This window comes from Labrus mixtus, chromosome 3 (genome assembly GCF_963584025.1).
Source record: "Labrus mixtus chromosome 3, fLabMix1.1, whole genome shotgun sequence".
Taxonomy (NCBI): domain Eukaryota; kingdom Metazoa; phylum Chordata; class Actinopteri; order Labriformes; family Labridae; genus Labrus; species Labrus mixtus.
Genome location: NC_083614.1, coordinates 32,961,981 through 32,984,860, shown reverse-complemented (window position 1 = coordinate 32,984,860; position 22,880 = coordinate 32,961,981). Strand labels below are relative to the sequence as shown.

Sequence of the window (22,880 nt, the reverse complement as noted above, 5' to 3'; positions counted from 1 at the left end):
GCACAAATACATGCTCTCTCTCTTTCTATCGACCAACTGCCTGCATGGATGTGATATAGACCACACATGACTAGGAAGGAATGCTTTCTCGCTCAGCATGCACAAATCCTAACCCATTGGATGGAGCCCTGGGTTTAATGCTCATGTGTGTTTACACTCTTTTGATGCAGTTGCATGAAGATGGAGCGAGCTCTCAGACTATTTTGTGCAAAACTCAGTGGTGGAAAAGTTGAAGCTTTCTGGTTTAAATTAAATTCAAGTGTTGTGTCAAAATGAAGAACAGCACACAGACGTAAAACTGTGAGTTACAGCTCTTTCATGTTTATGTATCGCACTTTCCATTATCGTTTAGAAATCTCTGCAGCTCAGCCATATTAGCTGTAATGTTTTGGGGTCTGAAATTCTTTGATTTGCAGCTTCTGATCAGGATTTATCTCGTCCCTGCTGTGACTTCTATAATAACATGATTAACTGTGAAGCCCCTGATCTATATCTTTGGTTCTAGGGCGGATATCCCACTTATGAGACTTTCTAGGTTGAACTTTCTGCCTAACACCTGCTCCGCCCGGCCTTAATTTAACGAGGCTTTACCGTCAGAAGGTTCTTATGTCTGAGGACGGGACCCTGCTGCACGCCGAGGTCAGAGCACTAATTGAAAATGCCAAATGCTGATCCTTCAATTACTTTGAACATGGACTCTGTCTGTCTGTCTGCCCCTGCACCCCCTTAACCTTAACCCCCACCTTCAGCCTCCAGCCTCCATATGTGATCTCCAGGCCTCTCTCTCTCTCTCGCTCACTGTCCGCTCCATTGTTAACCATGCCTCTCGCCCCCTAGACGCCCCCCCACCCCCTCCCTCTCCACTCCCCCACCCCTCGCAAAAACCTGGGGAGGCTTCCCATGGACGACGAGGGCACGAGGTCAAGACACGAGAGGACATAAATCTGTGGCCTCGCCATCTATCCCCCGACCCCTCCACCATCCACTCGCCCCCCCACCACCCTATCTTCAACACGCACACACACACACGGCTCCAGCTAACAATAGGCCCTCTCCATCTGGGTGTAAATAATGATGATATTGTGGTGGTGAATGGTGCCCTGTGTCCAGGCGATAAGCCCAATATAGTTATAGCAATATGAGGGGGGGGGTTAAAGGGAAAGGGGTGGGGGGGGTATTGTTCTTTATCTGTGTCATGGCTTACCCACCCTGTCTGTGTGCATGTGTGTGTGCATGTGTGTGTGTGTGTCACACTCTTAATTATTAATGCCCGAGCCCTCACTATTTTTTCTCATTCACCTCTTCTTCACCAATCCCCCCCCCCTCCCCCCCTCCCAAACTCTCACCCTCCAGCCTCCCCTCCCCTCCCCTCCCCTCCCCTCCCTCTGCCTCACCTCGTTCTCTTCTCTATTATTGCTTTTGTTCTCTCCCCTGGTGTTGTGTATGTTTGTGGACTTCCATTGTTCTCTAATATCCCCTCTTCTTCCTCGTTCCTTCCTCTTCATTAATTATCCCCGCTCCGTCACAATGGGCTGTTTAGCCTCATTTGCATGTCGCTTTCTTGCGCTGTTGACGATCAATTAGGCCGCGTGGTGATGATATCAGAGACGGGGACGGGAGGAGAGGATGTTGGCTGCAGGACGGTCTTCTGGACGCGCACCTCCTTCAGCCTATTCTTACTGATCAGGAAGTTAGTTTACATAACGACAGGTTACCATGGTAACTCACCTCGAGGGTTTGATGCACCTCACATAATGCACATCTAAAAAGCAAAATAGTTTCGACTTTTTCTGAATGTCCGATCACAAATGAGAGATAAAAACGTGCAGCCACACGCAGTCTCACACTGGCTGCTTCATCTCTTCATGGGATTATTGTACAAACGGGGATTGTGGTGCGAGCTTTCTGACGGTCTTCTCTTGAAGAAGTCACCGGGCTGAGCTGTACTTTTAGACCTCCACACACCTGGTCAATCATTGTTAGAGAGAAAACCACAAAACCACAAAGTCACAGCAAAGACCAGAATGTTTTGAGACCGAGGATTTGAGTGATTGAGCTCCGGTAAAGGCAAATATGAAGGTAAGGCGAGACCAGGAGCAAGGCTGGAAAAGACTGAATCAAAACCAATTTAAAGGGAAGGTGAGACTGAGACATGAAAAAAGATAAAGACGGATAGAATTAAGACCCAGATCAGACACGTTCAAGTCCCACACTCCACAGTTCCACATTAAGGTTCCTTCTTATTTTTTACTTTTTAAATCTAAAATGTTGTTCGAGTCAAGTTAAACGAGCAACATGTAACTCGGACACCTAGTGGTCAAGATGGGTACTGCAGTCCAAATTCAAAACACTGTAGAGAGCTGTCTCCTCTGTGTCAATTTATATGCAAATGTGAAGCTACGGGCTAACTAAAGAGTGCTAACATTAGCATGCAAACACAACAATGCAGGACACAGGTGATTGCAGCTCGAGCCGAGGAGAAACTCAAAACCAATTTCCCCCCGGCTCCTCCGCAGGTGCTGTTATTAATGAAGGTTAGAGAGACAGAGCCACCACACCTCCCCCCCCCCCACCACCACCACCAGGTGTGACATCAGTACTGACCCTGCTTCTCCTCCTACCAACCACACCTACAGCTAAAGACCCTGAAGTGAATCCTCCTAGAGCATTATCATAACACTTCCTTTAACGGTTTGAACCATGCAGCGTTTGTCTTAAATTCAAAGAGAACAAGAAACAGAGACTTCTAGAAAAACGAAGTTGAAACATTTCAAACTCGAGATCCAAATTAATTAACTGGAAACTTTTGACTTCTAACTTTGAGCTTGAGTAAACTTCTCCTCCCATTTCATCGGGCAAATTCGTTAATGTAAGAGATAAAGAGTCCGAGCTGGAGTTTAGTGCAGCAGCTCTGACACTGTTTGTTTAGCACACACGGAGCGCTCAGGAGAATCTTATTAGTGTGATAAATTCAGGCAGCCGGGCCGACGTCCTCCTTCATGTGTCACATCGGTTTGAACGGAGTCGGAACAGATGTCGCTCTCTTTTTTTCTTTTCACTACCCCTTTTTTTCTCCCTTTTCAATGATTCTCCTCCTCTCTCCTATCTCTCTCTCCTCCTCCTCCTCCTCTCTCCTCCTCTCTCCTTCTCTCTCTTCTCTTCCTCTCTCCTATCTCCTCTCTCCTCCTCCCCCCTCTCTCTTCCTCCTCCTCCTCTCTCCTATCTCCTCTCTCCTCCTCCTCCTCCTCCTCCTCCTCCTCCTCTTCCTCCTCCCTCCCTCTCTCTCTTCCTCCTCTTCTCTCCTATCTCCTCTCTCCTCCTCCTCCTCCTATCTCCTCTCTCCTCCTCCCCCCTCTCTCTTCCTCCTCCTCATCTCTCCTATCTCCTCTCTCCTCTCTCCTCCTCCTCCTCCTCCTCCTCCTCTTCCTCCTCCCTCCCTCTCTCTCTTCCTCCTCTTCTCTCCTATCTCCTCTCTCCTCCTCCCCCTTTCTCTTCTCTCCTATCTCCTCTCTCCTCCTCCTCCTCCTCCTCCTCTTCCTCCTCCCTCCCTCTCTCTCTTCCTCCTCTTCTCTCCTATCTCCTCTCTCCTCCTCCTCCTCCCTCTCTCTCTCTCTTCCTCTTCCTCCTATCAGTATCTCTTCTGGCCCCGTGCCTCTCTATCTATACATCTTTCTGATGACTCTGCTTCCTCTCTGTCGTCCCTCTTTTTCTGCTGCTCGGGCACAGTGGGGGACCTGAGATGTGCTCTCAAACACACACACACACACACACACACACACACACACACACACACACACACACGTCTGTCATTCATTGATGATGCAGCAGGCGTCTGTGCATCTGGCCAGTGTCAGAGTGAGAGATGTCACCAGTGTGTCGTTGTCGTTAATGTTGGGCTGATGTCCGCCTCTCAGTGACGCTTGTGACAAGCCGATGAACCAACCGACGACACACACAAACAAATCAAGAGCGATTTATTGAGAGTGAAGAATGGATGTTTTAATGACGCTGTGTTCACACCAACAGCACGGGGAAACTGTCAGAAAACCAAATACCAAAACCCTTTTCAGACTCTTTTTTTCTCAAAAGTTCCATAACTATACTCAGCCATCATCACGTCTTTGTACGGTCATTTTGATTCTGTGACGGTGTCATGATGGTGTCCCCAGGCTGTGAGCTCCACATACACACACACAGTCAGACGTGCACACACACACACCGCTGTCTGGGAACTACTGCCTACAAATAATAAATAATATTTAAAAAAATAAAGGCCACAATTTCTCAATTTCCTGATCTGATAAAATGATCGAATCTGTGATTTAAATCTGTTATTGATTAAACAGAACATATTGCCTTCTCAATTAAATGTACTGCAACAGATGTGTATGGGACACAAAAAGACTATTTGTTATTTTGGCCAAAAAAAAAAAGAAATATATGTTTGGCCGGTTAATTTTTTCATCGACCTGCCACCTCGGCCAGTGAGTCAAAAAGTTAATTTTGGACCCCGCCTGTGTCCATAGGTGCAGAGTCATGGGCCGGAGGTTTCAGGACTTGGTGTGTCGGAGAGGTACTGAGGGGCGAAGGCGTTATAAGTATAAGTGAGGAGGGATATTTTGTATTTGATTCTCGCAGATAATTATTATAGAACATGGATTCCATAATGTACTCTTGGTCATGGAGTCTTTACACCATGTGAGCTGTAAGTATTTTCTCTTGCACTCCAACGTGTGCACTCTGAAGTCTTCAGCCCCGCTCTAATTAGACCCAGTTTTAAGTTTTGACTTCTCTTTTTTTTTTCTTTCCCCAGCTCATGTCTGATCTCTTCACGCCTGTCTGGTCGGGGGAAAATCAGTTTCTGTGTAGTTTCTTCCAGTTCAGACAGCCATGAAAAGATCAAGATATGTTCCACTGAGAGACCTGCCAAAGTGGTCCGAGGCCATGAAGCATGCTCAGGACTGCAAACACTCAAATCAGGATTTCATTTAAAATGAGATAAAACTGAGAGAACCAGTTTGTTTAAAAAAACCACAAATGGAATCCACAAATCACCAATCTAAAAGAGTTTAAATCACCAGTGTTTGTGGAACTCTCTTCAATTTGCCCTTGTAACCACTTCGGGAAGCTTTGCAGAAAATGTAGTTTTTGAACAGTGGAGAGACGAGGTACACTGCAATCTAGGAACCCATCGGCCGGCAGTGCCTGTCATCGTCTGAGAGTTGATGTTTAACTCTGGGAACGGAGGTGAACTTCTCAGTAATACAGGTGAAGCCAGCGGTTAGCATTCCAACTTCCAGGCAAGACTTCCTTTTTTATGAGGCGTTCATGTCTGCAACTGTCATTCCTTTGTCCATAACATCCCGGAGTAACGCCCGTTCATCTGTGTAGTCTCAGTTCAACAGTTCAAGTTTAAACAGCGGCTGGCAGGGTCGCTGGTGGTGCAGTGGTGCAGTGTTTAGTGCGCGCGCCCAATGTATGGAGGCTGTAGTCTTCCAAGCAGGCGGCCCAGGTTCAAATCCGACCTGTGGCTCCTTCCCTGCATGTCGTTCCCCACTCTCTCTCACTCTCTCTCCTTGATTTCCAACTCTATCCACTGTCCTATCTTTAAAAGGCACAAAACGCCCCAAAAAATCTTAAATTTTTTTTTTTAAATTGCGACTGGCAAACAGCCCAAAAAACAAAAAAATTAGAGTGATTTATTCAAATGAAAGGATCTGAAGTTTGCTAAAATCACATCATCGTGATGCAGATTTATAAAAAGTCCGAAGTCAAGCTTTGTCAGGTCAGTCCTCAAGAGGAGACAATAACTACTTTTAAATTGTTTGTTGAACGGAGGTCGGATCGCTGATTTATGACAACGTTTTTCGGTCTTAATTTTTAATCATCTTCGAACGAGATGGGAGGAATAATTGCCTGTCACAGAAAAATAGTATTGAGTATCAGCTATATAGTAGTGATACATTTCTTTGTGTTATTTTAAAGATGTGATTTAAGGGCAGAAAATTCATTCTAAAACAACAACGGGCTAAGGACAGATCCCTGTGGGATGCCATGTGGATCATTCTATTCCCATGTGACGGGAAAATATGCATGTGGCTGAAAATGTAACATATGGATCGTGAATTCACAAGACTTTCAAAGAAGATAATCCACAGAAAAGATAAATAGACACACAATGACGGAGACGATGGATTGACTCTGACTTCATAAACACAACGTCCATATGGTTGTTATTGCCGAGGATCACTTGATGGGATTTGTTGCCGGTATATAAAAAAACAAAAACATATAGAAACAACATCAGCCTTACAGTATATCCTATCAGTGTATGTGTGAGTGTTTGCCATGTTTTTCAAGGTCATTTGTTTATTAAAGTAGCTTTTTATCTGAATGCACAGATGTCTCAGTGAGCAGCATAAACACACACACACACACACACACACACACACACACTGGTCACCAGTTGTCGGTGGCGTCTCTGCCCCAGGGCAGAGCTTTCATGCTACATTTCCACCAATCCTCCAAACCTCAACCACTAATCCATCATTTTAGACACACAAGTACACACTGTCCCAACACACACACACACACACACACACACACACCTACATGCATGCATTCAAAGTTACAAACCTTCATATTCTCCGACACACACAAACTGAAATCTGATGTCTTTTTTTACTTGTTCTCACACTCTGCCCTGTGGCCAGTCGGTGGTCCGGGTGTTTCTGCCCACTGTGTCTGAGCAGGAAACAGCTGTTCAACCTGATAAGACCCCCTGGACACACACACACACACACACACACAAACAGACACATGCACACACACGGGCTTAAGCAGTCCATTTAAAATCATGTGTTTCTGGATGAACACATCTCCTGGTGTGGAGCTGTGAGTCAGATCTCTGTGGGCTGAGCAGACGTCACACTGTGTAACAGAGCTGCAGGCATGGAGCAAAAAGAAAAAACCTTCCTTCACACAGCTGATAGTTCACAGAGTTTAAAACTCACTGTTTTTGGTGTTTTGACCTCACCCTGCTGATCTAGGGACTCTCTGCGCACGATCTGTTTCAGATCGTCTGAATTACAAACACACCAACCACTAAGAGCACAAACACAAAACAACTTGGCAAAGTCAAATGAATGTTTTTGTCTTCTGATGCATTTATTAAAAGATGAATGTCACAGCTGCGCCTGGTTTAAATAAAAGCATCTTAGTCTTTAAAGTAGTGTCTCTGTTGGGAAACTCTCCACCATATAATGAGACACGGCGTTTTCACACATACACAAACGTCCTGAAACATTTCCCCAAATTTGAAGATTTTACCTGGAACTTTTTTTTAGCCAGCATCCCCAAAAGTTTCTGTGTGACTTTGGAGGTTGTACCGATGTGAATATATTCAGTATGAGAGGCGTTTACATCCTGCAACCTGCGCATTACCGGTCTAATCTCTGTGCATGTAATGCAGCTGTATCATAATCCTCACTGCTCTTTGCTTGATTTGGTGAACGAGTCAAACTACACGTTGCATTGATTTAAAGGCAAATATTGTCAACAGACTTTGTTGCTTCTTCTGCCATTTCTCTCGTCTGTTTTTTTTACATCATGTACTTCCTCTCTCTTCCGCTGTGAGGGGGCGCATGTGACGAACTAACTCAGGAAGATTTCAAGGGAATTTCCAGAAATCCTCAGGAGCGGATGTGTGAGCACAGCTTTTGACAACACTTCGTCGCAGGTTGAGGTGTCGTACTTTTGGGGGAGAAAATTGGTGATGCAAAGAATGACATCGCAGCGGTTAGAGGCTGTTTCACACCTTCAGGCCGAGGCGATCTACTGGAGCAAGTCTGCAACTTTTCATGCTTAAACTAAAACTAAAACTTCAACTGGAGTGAAAACGAAGCCTTAGTGTGTTTGTGTGTTTGTGTCGGAGTATTTGTGCACATGCAACTGTTGTACACACACACACACACACACACACACACACACACACACACACACACACAGACTGCGCATGGCGTCTCTCTCTATGTAAAGCCTAATTAATACATGTTACAGCTGACCTCTCTAAGCTTATTACACAATCTGCACATAGAGAAGCTGCAGCAGCACATTGAGCAGCATCATCACACACACACACACACACACACACACACACACACACACTGCAATGTAAAGTAAAGTAAAGATGGAAACAATAGAAACAGACACAGTGATGATCAAACTGCAAATTGTTTGATTTTTGAGGAGGTTCATGTTTTTTAAAAACAGAAAAGAAGTGCTGTTATCCCAAAACACAGCTCAACTTCAGCTGCTATCAACACCTAAACCACAACGTGAAACAACACTGAAGAAATCTAAAACAAAGAATGCAGGAAGAAGCGCATCCTGGACTCCATCTTGTTTTTTTTATTTCTGAATATTTGTGCTCTTTGGTTAAGAGTACATAGGTGTTTTATACCGTCTCATGTTATGTCTAAAAACCCCTGAAAACTTCAAGTCATGGTAGGAAAAAAAAGCGGGCTTAATGGACGGTTTAGCTAATGGCCAAATGTGCTGGTCCACTCGAGCAGGGAGAGCGGTTACATAAGACGTCCATAAAAGTTAACAGAGCAGCGTCAGAGCCGTGACGCGGGGCTCCTCCATGAAAAGGACAACAGGACCAGTGTTTTATTCCACAAAGCGGTGTATATGACAAACGGCTCTCTGCACTGAGGGCGACCTGGGTTTCTGCCGCGGTTCAGGTCAGGACACGTGTAAACTCGGTTCTCTTTAATGGAAATGTAATAGTCTAAGTTTGTCCATAAGTGAATGAATGTGACACCAAAAACCTTGAGTAATGAAAGCAGCTCCGCTCGGGGTTTAACTCTAATGAGGTTTTAAGCGTCTCCTCACTTAGTCTCATTAAGACCTGTTGGAGGAGAGTCGTCTTGTTTTCTCCCTCTCTGCGCTGAATATTTGATTTGGGTTCAACTTTGAAATGCACGGAGCGCCGATAGCCTGGCGCTTGTGTCATTGACCCGATGTACGGAGATTATGTTCCTCATCACAGCGGCTGCAGGTCCGGGTCTGAGCTCGGCCCTTTGCTGCATGTCGCCCCCCCTCTCTCTCTTCCAATCAAAAAGACAAAAAAGCCCACAAAAAATAAATATATAGATGAACTTGAAATGCACGATGCACATACATTTTTGAGGTTACCGACAGCAGATTTTCCCTCCATAATCCAAATATAGGTAGTGCTGTAGTCAAGACCACACTGACCAGGATGAAGACATGAACCGAGACCGGACTGCTCCAAGGCCGAGTCCAAGGCAGGGCGAGACCGAGGCATTTAGGGACTAGGCTGACTAGACTCTTCTCCTCTGTCGCCCCCCGGTGGTGGAATGAACTTCCACACTCCATGTGATCTGCAGAGTCCCTCTGCACCTTTAAGAAAAAGCTAAAGACCCAGCTCTTTATGAACACCTACTAACTTAATGATGATGGTCTCCATATTATTGATGATGATGATGGTAATGACGATGGTTTTTGTTTGATAACGACGACTTATAAGATGGTTTCTATACTGATTAGAGCTCTCAAGAACTGCCCTCAATGTTGTGGTTTGCCTCTGGTCACTTCCTGTCAGCACCTGTGTGTCCAATCAGACTCAAAGCTGATCGTTTGCTCTTACTGACATTGTTCCCTTTTTTCTAGATCCTTGCTTGTGTTGTTCTTACTCTCTGATGTACGTCGCTTTGGATTGAAGCGTCTGATAAGTGAATTGTAGAATTGTAAAGATCAAAGTTTACAGAGGTTTACACGTTCACATTCAAACTGATCATAAACTATTTCCAAATCGAAGAAAGCAGCTGCATTACTCCAGGAAGCTGACGGTGAGGCTTTAGGGACACTAATGTGAGTCAGATAGTTGGTCAGTCCCTTTTGGCTGACTCAGTCTTTAGTGTGATGTCTGCTGTTAGCCTAGCAGCTAGAACACCATGAACAGAGCCTAAAGTCCTCGAGGATGCAACACCTGCTCCATCTTTTTCAAACAGAACCACCTTTCTTCTGCAACTCATTTCATGCACGCTTTGTGAACTAAACACAAACACTAAGTAGGATCTGTTCAGTGTCTATTTCACCTCCGAACAGGCTGATGATTGAAAAGGTTTCTACACAATAAAGTGGATTTCTCTTTTGTTGCTATAAGAAAATAAATGAATGAAATCCGCCCGGCTTTAGAGACTTTATTTCCTGCCTTTAAATGAAACGTGTGAAACCAGTCACAGAGGTGACATGGGGTTAACACTTCATCCCTCTTTACTATTGGCCAGCTGTTACTTTAGCCCCGGTCATTCACTGTCCATCCCCCCCCCCACCCCCCCAAAACCAATCAGGCTGAGAGGCTGTGTGTCCCTGCGGAGCCGGAGCAGATACTGTACATATCAGGACCAGTTTAGTAAGAAGTTCCTGGTCTTTGTTTCATACTCTCTCCTTCCTCCTCCCCCTCCTCCTCTCTCTGACATACATTCGGTCTCTCTTTTCATGCGTCTCGTCTTCCTCTTTTGTCTACACTGTACATGCAGCACCAGGCGGACGGCGGACTTGACTCCAGAACTAGGCCATGCTGTCACCCACATGTTGTCTTGCTGCTGAATAATTATAGCCGCGACGTGTGCCCGACAGTGACATCCACAAATCCTGAGCGCAAATTAAAGAAGATAAATGTAAAAAAGCAGAGCAGGCGGGAACACGGGGGGGTGGGGGGCAGGACTGCCTCATCTGCTCAGTCCTCACCGTTAATATTTCATGTCTTAAAAAACATTAAAGGACTATACCCGTGCGCCGGAGATGTTTTAGCATATTTCTATAATTTACTTTTCTTCCAGCTGTTTTTACAAACACGTAGCAGTGTTTTTTTAAGGTGCAAAAAAAGGCTTATTTTGGTATCACATGTGAGAATGTGGTCAGTCCAGGATGCACATGTCTACTTTTTTTCAGTTTTTTAAGTGAATGAGACTTAAATCAAATTAGACAAATACACTTACTAAGATCAGAGTTTCACCGCCGATTTAAACAAGCGTTTAAAGAGTCTGAAAGTCTTAAAGGTCACATATGATTCAAAATACACTTTACACACTAACGTGTCTCTAGTCCGTCTACAAACCCCCCAATGATGAGAAAAGTCCATCCTCTCCGTCTTCTGCCTGCTCCACTTTTCAGAAAATGTGTACTCAAACAGGCCGTTTGGAGATTTTCCCTTCATGACATCACAAAGGGCAGTAGCCCCTCCCCCAGGTGGGTGACACTCCCACAGCTAGGTGTTTGTTCTGCCCTCTGAGTCTGCCTTCTCACCGTAAACAATAGGACATGGAGCGAGAAAGCACCGAGTACACCCAAGTCCTTCCAGAGAGGGGGCGTGGTCAGACACAGCTCATTAACATATTTAAAGGTACAGACACAGAAACAGCCTGTTCTGAGCAGGGCTGAAATAGAGGGGTTTATAGACATGATCAAATACAGGATCAGAGTGGATTTAGAACAAGAAACTTCACACACATGTTGAAGAGGAGCTCTGAGACTTATTTAAACTGAAGGAGGAGGAGAATATGTGACCTTATTTGATTTGTTGCTGTTTGTTCATCTCGTGATGCGGCATCGGGTTACATGATGAATCCACACTTCAAGGTTTTCTGGTGAAACAGTTTCGTACAGTGAGATCGTTTAAGGATAGCGGATAACTTTTTTTTTACTTGAAAGCAAATCTCCCTCCCCCATTTGGAGTTGTAATTACATAGATGATTGCTTTTTTCTCTCTGACTCTCTGGTTTGATAACATGATGCTTTGCAGAGATTAAATCCTCTGCAGACATTTCTCATCTCTTTCTATCCTTCTTCTCTTTAACTTGCATTCATCTCGTTCTTGACCTTTGAACACAGCGTGTATATCTTAGCTCAAAGGTCTTCTGACTTTGGACCAAATGTTCATCCTCCATTTAAAACAGGACTGTAACGTTTGAATATATGGAAATGTGAGGAGAGCACTTGCTGTTTTTTAATCTTATCTCCATGTGGTCAGAGCCTTTTTTAGAAATGGTAAATGCATTTGGTGGAGTAACAGTGGAAGTAACTTGGGGTTAAGAGTCTTGCCCAAGGACTCATCAGACATGTGGCTGCAGGAGCTGGGGATCAAACCCTCGACCTTCTGGTTAGGAGATGACCGACTCTACCAACTGAGCCACAGCCGCCCCAGAAGCATGATCCTGCAGAATCCAGCTTTAGCAGTCAGTACTAGTCCTCGCACACTTTCACAAAACTCCTGACGTTTTCAAAGTGAGCTGCGTGTGTGAACTCAAACACGTCTCGCCTCAGGAGACACAGGGAAAGTCTCCTGCTGTGAGGTGTGAACGACCAGATCAGGAGGATTTAAGGAGCAGTCCTCCCTGAAAATACTCTTGAAATTCTCAGGAGTGCAGATGTGAGAAACGGCTTATGAAACTGAAACCACTTGCATGTTTTTTTTTGATTATTTCCACTTTGCTCTCATGGGCTCCCTGCTCGAGCAGCCTTTCACAAAACGAGTTAAAAATGTAATTTGATGAAGAGTTTAGTCACATGGAGACTCCCCGCTGTGGTTTCTTTGAGCCCCTGTTTGGCTAGCTTGTGCACCATCTTAGATTGGATGAGCCTGTTTGAGCTTCTTTCTCGTCTTCAGACTGTCGCTGCATGCATTTGTATATTTTTCTTCTCCTGTGAAGATTTTCTGAAGCTGTTATGCAGACTTGTCTCAGGGAAAAAAAAAGGGGATTTGAGGTGAAGAAAAAGGATAAAAAAGGAAGGGATTGTGCCTCTTAGCTATTCCCCAGTTGCTAAGCAATCCTTTCTATCCCCCCCCCCCCCCCCGCTACCCTCCCACCTTATCTCTAATCTAATATGCATCACAAGCTGATCACACTCTGCTCACACATACCCTTCATCCTGGATCTACTGACCTGAACAAGCAGCCTCAGGTCGGCGCCTGACACCAAAGGTCCTTTTTCATGTCAGGCTAAAAGTCATCTCAGGTCATTCCAACTTCACATTCAGTTGTTTTCGCTAAAGGGGTCGCTTGTGACATTTGATGACTAATGAGGTGAGAAAATCAAAAACCTAAAATCGAGCAAGGGTTTTCATTAAAATGCAGAGCTCCCACTCCCCCCCCCCCCCCCCCCTGCTGTTTTATCTCGGTCTTTGGCTGTCACAACGATGTTCAGATGCTCAGTTAGACATTGTGTTCACCCTCTGTTTGGCATGCCACGGTTAACTCTTTGCGGGGTCGATGCAGGCTGTACTGTACTGGAAAGTTCAGCTTCTGTGGAGCCAGAGCTGCTGGACACTCATGATCTTTAATAGTCAAAAAAATCCTGACCAGGAGTCTCCCATCCATTTGTCCCAGTCCAGTTTAAAGATCGAGCAGTCTAGCAGCTCACATGATTTTTGTCATTGTAGTGGAAACCAGCAACAGCCTTCCTTCCTTCCACTGCAAATCTCACCAGACTCCATTTACAAAAAAAACAGCGATTTGACTTTTTTTTTAGTCGACGGACTGATCAGGAACATTTGCCAGGAGAGGATTATGTCGCAGCCATTACAGGCCGCCTGGTTTCTGCTGTGCTTAGTGGAGCTGTTCCAAAAGTTTTTGACCTAAAATCTGTCAAAAAAAAAGTCCAGAGAGTGTGCAGCTTTCACACGGGGGAGCTGATAGAAAAAACCAGGGCAAACAAGCTGCAGCTTTTTCAGATTCAACACCTGACTTGTTATGGGGATGGAGACGGAGCTGCAGGCATCGACTGAACAGACGTCCCAGTGTTTTAACGCTTCTGAGTCATCTGTAAATAAAAGCAAATAAATCAACTTTTCTTGATGGGAAGTTGCTTAAAAAGTGGGGGGCTTCCCTACACACATATCCTGGAATCAGCCTGTAAACAATCTGTACATGTGGAAATCGGGACACGGGAGGTGATACGAGGTTCCCTGCAGTGCATTCTGGGTAGAAGCTCGGTTAATGCCCACACTCAGAGAGGTGTCTGCCCTTCATCTCGAACACCCACAGCTCAGCAGCTCAGCAGCTCCAGACCCCGCACGCTGTTTATGCAACTTCAGCCCATCATGTTCACCCAACATGTTCCTCGTCTTCTTTTCTTTTTTCACATCCACCCCCCCCCGCCAGGAGCCAAATCCTCCGTTTCCGCCCCCGGGGGTTTTGGAATCCCTCTCATGTCAGGCGGCGTCAGTCAGCTTGGCTTGCTCTGACGTGTTTCAATTTAGTTGAGTGTGAGCTGCGGGGGTCGGGGATATACTGTAAAACTGTGTGTGTGTGTGTGTGTGTGTGTGTGTGTGTGTGTGTGTGTGTGTGTGTGTGTGGTTGCCATGGCCCCTGCATGCTCAGTGACCCTCCACCTTTGTCCCCACAGCAGGGAGTGTGTGAGGGTGACAAACAAGGCCTCTGTCTGTCCCTTTTGGCTCTCAGGGTGAATCTGTTTGTACACCTGCCACAGATTTCCCTCGGACAAACACAAACACACACACACACACACACACACACACACACACACACACACACACACACACACACACACACACATCCTTTAAACGCTCCGGGGGGGGGTTGCTGCTGCTGTTTCTCTCACTGTCCATTCAAATGACCCACTGTTTTTGCTTTTTACACCCCCAGCTTGCACACTCTCCTCTCTCTCTCTCTCTGTGTGTGCATTGTAAGAATCTGTGCTGCTCCTGGTTCCAAACTGGGTCACCGACAGTTCCCTCTGTTTCTCCTCGGTCATGGAGCACAATGAGGGAGATTTACTCGGATTGTGCGCCGACGTTTGGATGGAAATTGGTGGAGTTATTCCACCATGAAGGTCAGGGAGCATAATCTCACCAAAATGTGGTGTCATTGTTCAAATCTGTTGTAAAGATGGACATTTTAACATGGGGCTCTATGGGGACTGACTCACTGCAAGAGACAGACTCTAGTGGACACTGGAGGAACTGCAGCTGTAAAGGGGCAGCCCTTTGAACCACATGTTGGATTGTTCTATCATATTGTTTAGACTGCAAAGAGGAGGCTTTGCAGAGGTAAACATGGCTGCAAACTGAGCTCTGTCTTTGCTTAAACAAGTTATCCTGCATGATAATATAAGAGGGTGCAGAATGAGTTGGATGCAGGGCGGTGATGAGAGGTGTGGGTGGAGCATGGGGGGGAGCCGGGAGGTCGTCCTCCTGAACGATGTACTGTATTAGAAATCAGATAAGGAGCGTTTGTTCTCTGCTGTAATCTCGTCCTGAGCTGCTCTGCCTCAGTGCTGCTCGCTCGCTCGCTCTCTCTCTCTCTCTCTCTCTCTCTCTCTCTCTCTCTCAGAGCTTGATCATTGTTCGCTCGCTGTTGATGAAACAAGGCCTCAAAGGAATGAATGGGAAGTAGACACACATACACACACACACACACTCCCAAAGCGCTGTAGCAAATGGGTCTATGTGCATTCATTTGCATGTTTTAAGCTCTTACCATGCAGTGCAAATGAAGTGCTTTTTACCTGAGAATAGACCGTATCCCATAAATGTTCCACCCTTTAATCAATGTCCATCATTTAGAAAAACATGCAGCTCACAGTCTGGGACTAAACTGTCTTAAAGGGTGACAAATGTGAAGATAACGTCCCGGAGAGCGTTGCAGGCATGAGTTGACATTAATGTGATTCAAATACAGATTTAGCCAAGAAGCTCTTCTATTGGCCCACAGCATGTGTAGTTTGATCAAATGTTGGGCAAGGTGGTGCAATTAACTATAAACTTTTTTTTTGTTATCAATAAACGGGATGATGAACAGAACTCTGAAAATAAGATCCATGTTTCAGGAGAAAAAGATTCCTCCTTGAAGACGGAGGGAGGAAAGAGTTAAATGTTTTTCCCCAAAGCCGGTCGCTCTGACTCTGCTGGACCGGTTGGCGGCCTTGCAGCCTGCCTACTTGGCTCCCTGCCCGTCAGACTGCCTGTCTGTCTGACTGAAGGTCTGTCTGTCTGCCTGCCTGAGCGGCCGGCTGACTGTGCTGCTGCATGAATAATGCTGAGCCATGGTGCCCTGCTGCCTTGACAACCAGTGGAGAGTGAGAAAAGGAGGGGAGGGGGGGAGGAAAGGAGAGGAGAGGGGGGGGGGGGAGAGATCTGTGTGGGAAGAGAGCAAATATAGAAAAGAGAAAAGGAGGATAGGAGGAGGAGGAAGGATGGTGCTGGAGGGGGGGATCTGATCAAGTGAATAAGTGAAACAATGGAAATGTAGGGCAGAGGGAAAGAGATTTGGAGGAGAGGCAGAGATAAGGGAATACTTTATTTAGGGCAGAGGAATGGAGGGGAGATGCAAAAGAAAGCGGTATCAGAGGGGAAAATAAGAACATAAAACAGAAACAAGAGGGAGAGAAAGAGAGAGAGGAAACAGGAGGCATAGAGGCGGCTCAGCAGTTTTGGATGCAGCCTGCAGCAGCAACCTGTTTCACAGTGTCACCAGAGTGTTGCATCATGGGATCAGGACTCAGGGGGGGGACGCTCACATTGCAGGATGACATCATCCGCTACAGAGTCAGCTCTTGTCTGATGGCTTTGTCTTCCTGCCTGCTGAGAAAAGAAGGGAGAAAGATCATTTTTCATCTTTCCCTCTGTCGGTCTGTCGGTGTGTGTCTGTCCGTCTGCTTCTCTCAAACCGATCGAAACACAACGAGCCAGATCGACAGACGAACACACACCGACGTGCACAGCGAAAAGGAAAAAAGACGCAGATGCTCGTGGAGAGCTTCAGCCTTGTGTGCCAGCATGATATTGCACTCCTGAAAAAAAGAGAGACGAGGAGAGGAGCGGAGAGGAGGAGGGTGCAGAGATTTGAGTACAGTTTGAAAGTGTGTATTTAGTGTGTGTGTGTGTGTGTGTCATCTATCCCCTGCCCTCCTCTTTAACTCGCTGACCGTTCCACTGCAGCCATAAACAGAGCAGGTTGAGAGGCAAGCCGTCGCTCCTATTTTTGACTGCAACAGCAAAAACCCATTTCACTGCACAGAAGAAATCTTATTTTAGTCCTTTTACCAATGAAACGAAAAGAAGAAAAAAACACACACACAAGAGGGTGACACGAGAGTGGAATTATCCTCAGAGTGACTCTCCCTGTCCACTTTAATTTGTCATTTTCAATCCTGCCTGCACACAATCTGCTTCTATAATTGTCTCACAGGTGGATCTTTTAGAGTTTCTTTTTCTGAAGACTTAAGAAGTTAACGTTGAAATCTGATTTTCTGAGCTAATTTAACTTTGCCCCCGTTTCCCCTCACTCTCAGGATTCAGGATTCTTAAAGTCCACGTTAAAGATTAGTTTTGGTATTTTCAAACATGGGCCCTGTTTTTTGACGTTTTGTAAAGTAAGTGATTCACAGGTTTGATCAGGTTCGGAACAAGCAGCAACCTCTGCCGATGCGGAAGTGTAAAATCCTGCAGTTCCACATGTGTCCACTAGAGGCTGGCTGCAGAAGCACAGGAAGTCACATACACACCCATTCTAAAAAGTCTGTTTTTACAGCAGAGATTAACATGTTTACAGCCTGGTTCAAAAAACCAAATAGGTGTGATTAGCTCATGTCTCGATGGACACACACTGTACGGGGGGTGAATGTTTTGATGACTCATCAGTTTTGATTTGATGAAGGATAAGAGTTATTCACAATAAGGCGTGTAGCTGACCTGATTGACAGGTGGGCGCGGTGTAACGGTTTGTCAGGAGGTTTAAAACCCGCCTCAGCTCCAGCTCTCAGCCTGTCATAAAAAATGCAACAGATCAAATGATATCGACTACAAATTGTTGTTGTTGTCCCTGACAGGCTGAGATCATTTTTCAGTTTTTCTAAGAGTCTGACGGTTTTACATAAAAGATCCCGACAGAGACAGACATTTTTGTTGAGGTAAGATGCTTTTTTTTTAAACCACAAAAAGCCAGAGAGTTACACCGCTCTCGTGTGAATAGAGTCCACCAGACTCCATTCACCATCACAGCAGTTGCACATTCTTGAGTTGTTGGTCTATTGATGCCTCAGTCAGAAAGACCTGTTGTGTTTTTGTGTTTTTGTGTTTTTATGTTTTTAAACATCTGTTCTGATCCCACATGACTTTATTGTAGAGACAGGACAGAGGATAGAGTCAGAAATCAAGGAGAGAGAGAGAGAGAGAGAGAGTGAGAGAGAGAGAGAGTGAGAGAGAGTGAGTTAGTGAGAGAGAGAGTGAGTGAGTTAGTGTGAGAGAGAGAGTGAGAAGGAGAGAGAGAGAGTGAGTTAGTGAGAGAGAGAGAGAAGGAGAGCAAGAGTGAGAGAGAGAGAGAGTGAGTGAGTTAGTGTGAGAGAGTGAGAGAGAGAGAGAGGGAGTTAGTGAGAGAGAGAGTGAGTGAGAGAGAGAGTGAGTGAGTTAGTGTGTGTGTGTGTGTGTGTGTGAGAGAGAGAGAGAGTGAGAGAGAGTGAGTTAGTGAGAGAGTGAGTTAGTGAGAGAGAGTGAGAGAGATTGAGTGAGAGAGAGTGAGTTAGTGAGTGAGTTAGTGAGAGAGTGAGTGAGTGAGTTAGTTAGTGAGAGAGAGTGAGTGTGAGAGAGAGAGAGTGAGAGAGAGAGAGAGAGTGAGTTAGTGAGAGAGAGTTAGTGAGTGAGTTAGTGAGAGAGTGAGAGAGAGAGTGAGTTAGTGAGAGAGAGAGAAAGTGAGAGAGAGAGTGAGTTAGTGAGAGAGAGAGAAAGTGAGAGAGAGAGTGAGTTAGTGAGAGAGAGAGTTAGTGAGAGAGAGAGAGTGAGTGAGTGTGAGAGAGTGAGAGTGAGTTAGTGAGTGAGAGAGAGAGAGAGAGAGTGAGAGAGAGAGAGTGAGTGAGTGAGTGAGTGAGTGAGTGAGTGAGTTAGTGAGATAGACAGAGAGTGAGAGAGAGTGAGTGAGAGAGAGAGAGAAGGAGAGAGAGAGAGAGTGAGTTAGTGAGAGAGAGAGAAGGAGAGCGAGAGTGAGAGAGAGTGAGTGAGTTAGTGTGAGAGAGAGAGAGAGAGTGAGAGAGAGAGAGAGGGAGTTAGTGAGAGAGAGAGAGAAGGAGAGAGAGTGAGAGAGAGAGAGAGTGAGTGAGTGAGTGAGTTAGTGAGTGAGAGAGACAGAGAGTGAGAGAGAGTGAGTGAGTGAGTGAAAGAGAGAGAGAAGGAGAGAGAGAGTGAGTTAGTGAGAGAGAGAGAGAAGGAGAGCGAGAGTGAGAGAGAGAGAGTGAGTGAGTTAGTGTGATAGAGAGAGAGAGTGAGAGAGAGAGAGGGAGTTAGTGAGAGAGAGAGAGAAGGAGAGAGTGAGTGAGAGAGAGAGTGAGTGAGTTAGTGTGAGAGAGAGTGAGAGAGAGAGTGAGTTAGTGAGAGAGTGAGTTAGTGAGAGAGAGAGTGAGAGAGATTGAGTGAGAGAGAGTGAGTTAGTGAGTGAGTTAGTGAGAGAGTGAGTGAGTGAGTTAGTTAGTGAGAGAGAGTGAGTGTGAGAGAGAGAGTGAGAGAGTGAGAGAGATAGAGAGAGAGTGAGTTAGTGAGAGAGAGAGAGTGAGAGAGATAGAGAGAGTGAGTTAGTGAGAGAGAGAGTGAGTTAGTTAGTGAGAGAGAGAGAGAGTGAGTTAGTGAGAGAGAGAGTGAGTGAGTTAGTGAGAGAGTGAGAGAGATAGTGAGTTAGTGAGCGAGAGAGAAAGTGAGAGAGTGAGTTAGTGAGAGAGAGAGAGAGAGAGAGAGAGTTAGTGAGAGAGAGAGAGTGAGTGAGTGTGAGAGAGTGAGAGTGAGTTAGTGAGTGAGAGAGAGAGTGAGTTAGTGAGAGAGAGAGAGAGAGTGAGTGAGTGAGAGAGACAGAGAGTGAGAGAGAGTGAGTGAGTGAGAGAGAGAGAGTGAGAGAGTGAGTTAGTGAGTGAGTGAGAGAGAGATAAAGAGAGGGAGAGAGAGAGTGAGAGAGAGGGAGAGAGAGGGAGCGTAAGTTAGTGAGTGAGAGAGAGAGAGAGAGAGTGAGTGAGAGAGAGAGAGAGTGAGTGAGTGAGTGAGTGGGTGAGTGAGTGAGTGAGTGAGTGAGTTAGTGAGTGAGAGAGAGAGAGAGAGAGCGTGAGTGAGTGAGTGAGAGAGAGAGAGAGTGAGTGAGTGAGAGAGAGAGAGAGGGAGAGAGAGTGAGTTAGCGAGGGAGAGAGGGAGAGAGAGAGAGAGTAAGTTAGTGAGTGAGAGAGAGAGAGAGTAAGTTAGTGAGTGAGAGAGAGAGAAAGAGAGAGTGAGAGAGAGAGAGAGAGAGAGAGGCAGAGAGAGGGAGAGAGAGGGACAGAGGATAGAGTCAGAAATCAAGGAGAGAGAGTGAGTGGGAGAGAGTGAGAGAGAGTGAGAGAGAGAGTGAGAGGGAGTGAGAGAGAGGGAGAGAGAGTGAGAGAGAGAGAGAGAGAGAGAGGGGAATGACATGCAGGAGAGGATTTGAACCTGGGTCGCCCACTTGGAGGACTACAGCCTCTGTACATGGGGGTCACTCTGCAAACAGAGTAACTGGTAAAGCACCAGCAGAGCAGCTGTTCCCTGATTCTGAGTTACTGGTTTCATAAGAACATCTCTGCCTTCAACAGAAAGCTCTCTTTCAGTCCGGATCTTTCCTGTTACTTGTTTTTCAGTTTTCTGTCCTGCAGACCTCCCATCACCTCGATGAGCTCACTGACATGAGAGGAGCCTCTGTGTTTGAGATCATTAAACGGACTGATTTTCTAATGATCACAAGATAACCTTCGATAACATCGTCTCTCTGCGTGTCCTGGTTAGACCTCGACATGAGGACTGAGTTCACTGTTCACTTGTTCTGCTGAAAAGCTGATTTCAGAAACATTTCCTCAGTTCCCAGGTGAGGGGGAAAAACGATTCCCGGCTATGTTGCACACTCAGAACAAAGAAGTAGTGAGGGCCCCCGCTGTGTTGATTTCTCCTGTGGGGGGGTAAGCCTGAGCTCTAGACACCATGTTGTGGTTCACATCACAGCGGCTGGTTTTGATCAGGTCTTTTGATGCATCGCTGCCTTCCGGTGGATCGGATTTAACATCGGCTGCTTTGGTCTTAGCGAGCTGTGTGCCGGGCCGCGAGTCATGTGCGCTCCAAACTCGAGCTCACCGATTAGCCTCGCCGTCTCAAACTTTTCCAGCTCAGCTAATTCAATGAGGAGCTCTCACATCCATCCTCTCCGTCCAGCCAACCAACCAGCGGGCTCATTACTATTCACAGTGGGTTCAATCCCGTTCCAGGCATTGACCGAGCCTCACACAATCGAAGCAGTAAAAACCGCTCCACCTGTGCACACACTCCGGCTGCCTCACACTGCAGGCAGACAGGCAGAAGTAAAGTCTCAAAGTAACTAAAAGGATTTATATTAAATATTTAAAACGCCCCCGCTGAGGAGCCTGTGTCTGTGTCTGTGCGGTCTGCAGTCTCGGCCTACTGTAAAGCAGCTGATTTAAGTGTCACTACGCATGAATTTGTAAGCGTAATGCGTTTTCAAGTACAGTTTTCTCCAATTAAGGTTCTGCCATCAGATCAGACGAGCCCAGAGGAGGCTGCAGACCTGAAACCTTTCTGTGATATCAGCACTGCTGGTACATCGAGTAACACGCGGTCCAAGATGTGAAACAGGGTCACATGTTCCTTCATCTCTGACTGCCTGCTTGTTATAAATAAGTATGTCTAGCTATAGTTTCTATTTCTCAGAGGAGAGGAGTCGCAAACTCTGCAAAGGTGCTCGTGTGGTCGTTCAGAGCGCCCGCCTCTTTAGCTCTTCTTCTGTGGTACCTTCAGTAAACCCTAAAAGAGGTGGATGTTATTTATGCCGGCTCGTTTATTTTCCTCCCCCCCCCCCCCCCCCTTGTTTCTTTTAGTTGTTTTTAAAATCCATACGATGTTATAATGCTGATCCAAACCAGACTGTATAAAACATGGATGTCGCCTCAGTGACATCACCCGCTGGTTTCTAAAAAGGCCTTTTGAAGCTTACTTTTTTTTTTTTTTTAAGATTTATTTTTGGGCTTTTTGTGCCTTTAATGTAGAGATGGGACAGTGGATAGAGTCAGAAATCAGAAAGAGAGAGAGAGAGAGAGAGAGGGGGGAATGACAGGAAAGGAGCCACAGGTCGGATTCAAACCTAGGCCGCCCGCTTGGAGGAGCACAGCCTCCATACATGGGGCGTGCACACTAACCTCTGCGCCACCAACGCCCCCTTGAAGCTAACTTTTGATCCGTCTAGAAACAGACGAAGAGGTGGAGCTGAGGCGGGGCTTAAGCTTCCTGACGGCGGCTACAACACGCCCAACTGTCCGTCAACTCAGCTGAGGTTTGTGTGGTCAGTTTTGGGACCTTGACAAACGTTAGTAAACATGGCGTCCGTGCAGAGTGAACGACGCCTGCAGCAGACGGATTGTGCAGAACACCGGGGGGGGGGGGAGAAGAAGGAAAGGTGACTGCTCAGTCACAGAGTGCATTTAAGAAGATAATTGCAGCAGAGATGTGGGCGGATGACACGCCGTGTGCGTCCCTGCAGCCCTCCCCCCCCCAAAAAAAAAAAAACGCTTATACATAATATATACAAAAGTGTCGCGCCACATTACGCAACCTCCCCTCCGTTTGTGTGTGTGTCGACCCCTCTCCACCGCTCGCCTATGTTTAGCAGCCTATTCGTGTCTGCAGTTGAATTGTACTTTCCACTCTAGTTATTACAGCAGCAGACAAAATATGAAAAGCGCTGAGGGCCATGGATAATAAGCACAGAAATAGAGCAGGCAGGCGGCGAGCGGCCTCATCAGCACTGTACAGTCAAATATCACCCCACACACACTCTGATATTT

General features: G+C 46.1%; 1 protein-coding gene across 2 annotated transcripts in view; it reads left to right on the top strand.

Moving 5' to 3' along the window:
* The window catches only part of pik3r3b (phosphoinositide-3-kinase, regulatory subunit 3b (gamma)), a 224,076-nt gene that overhangs the window by 177,078 nt on the left and 24,118 nt on the right, over positions 1-22,880 (top strand). The window lies entirely within an intron of this gene.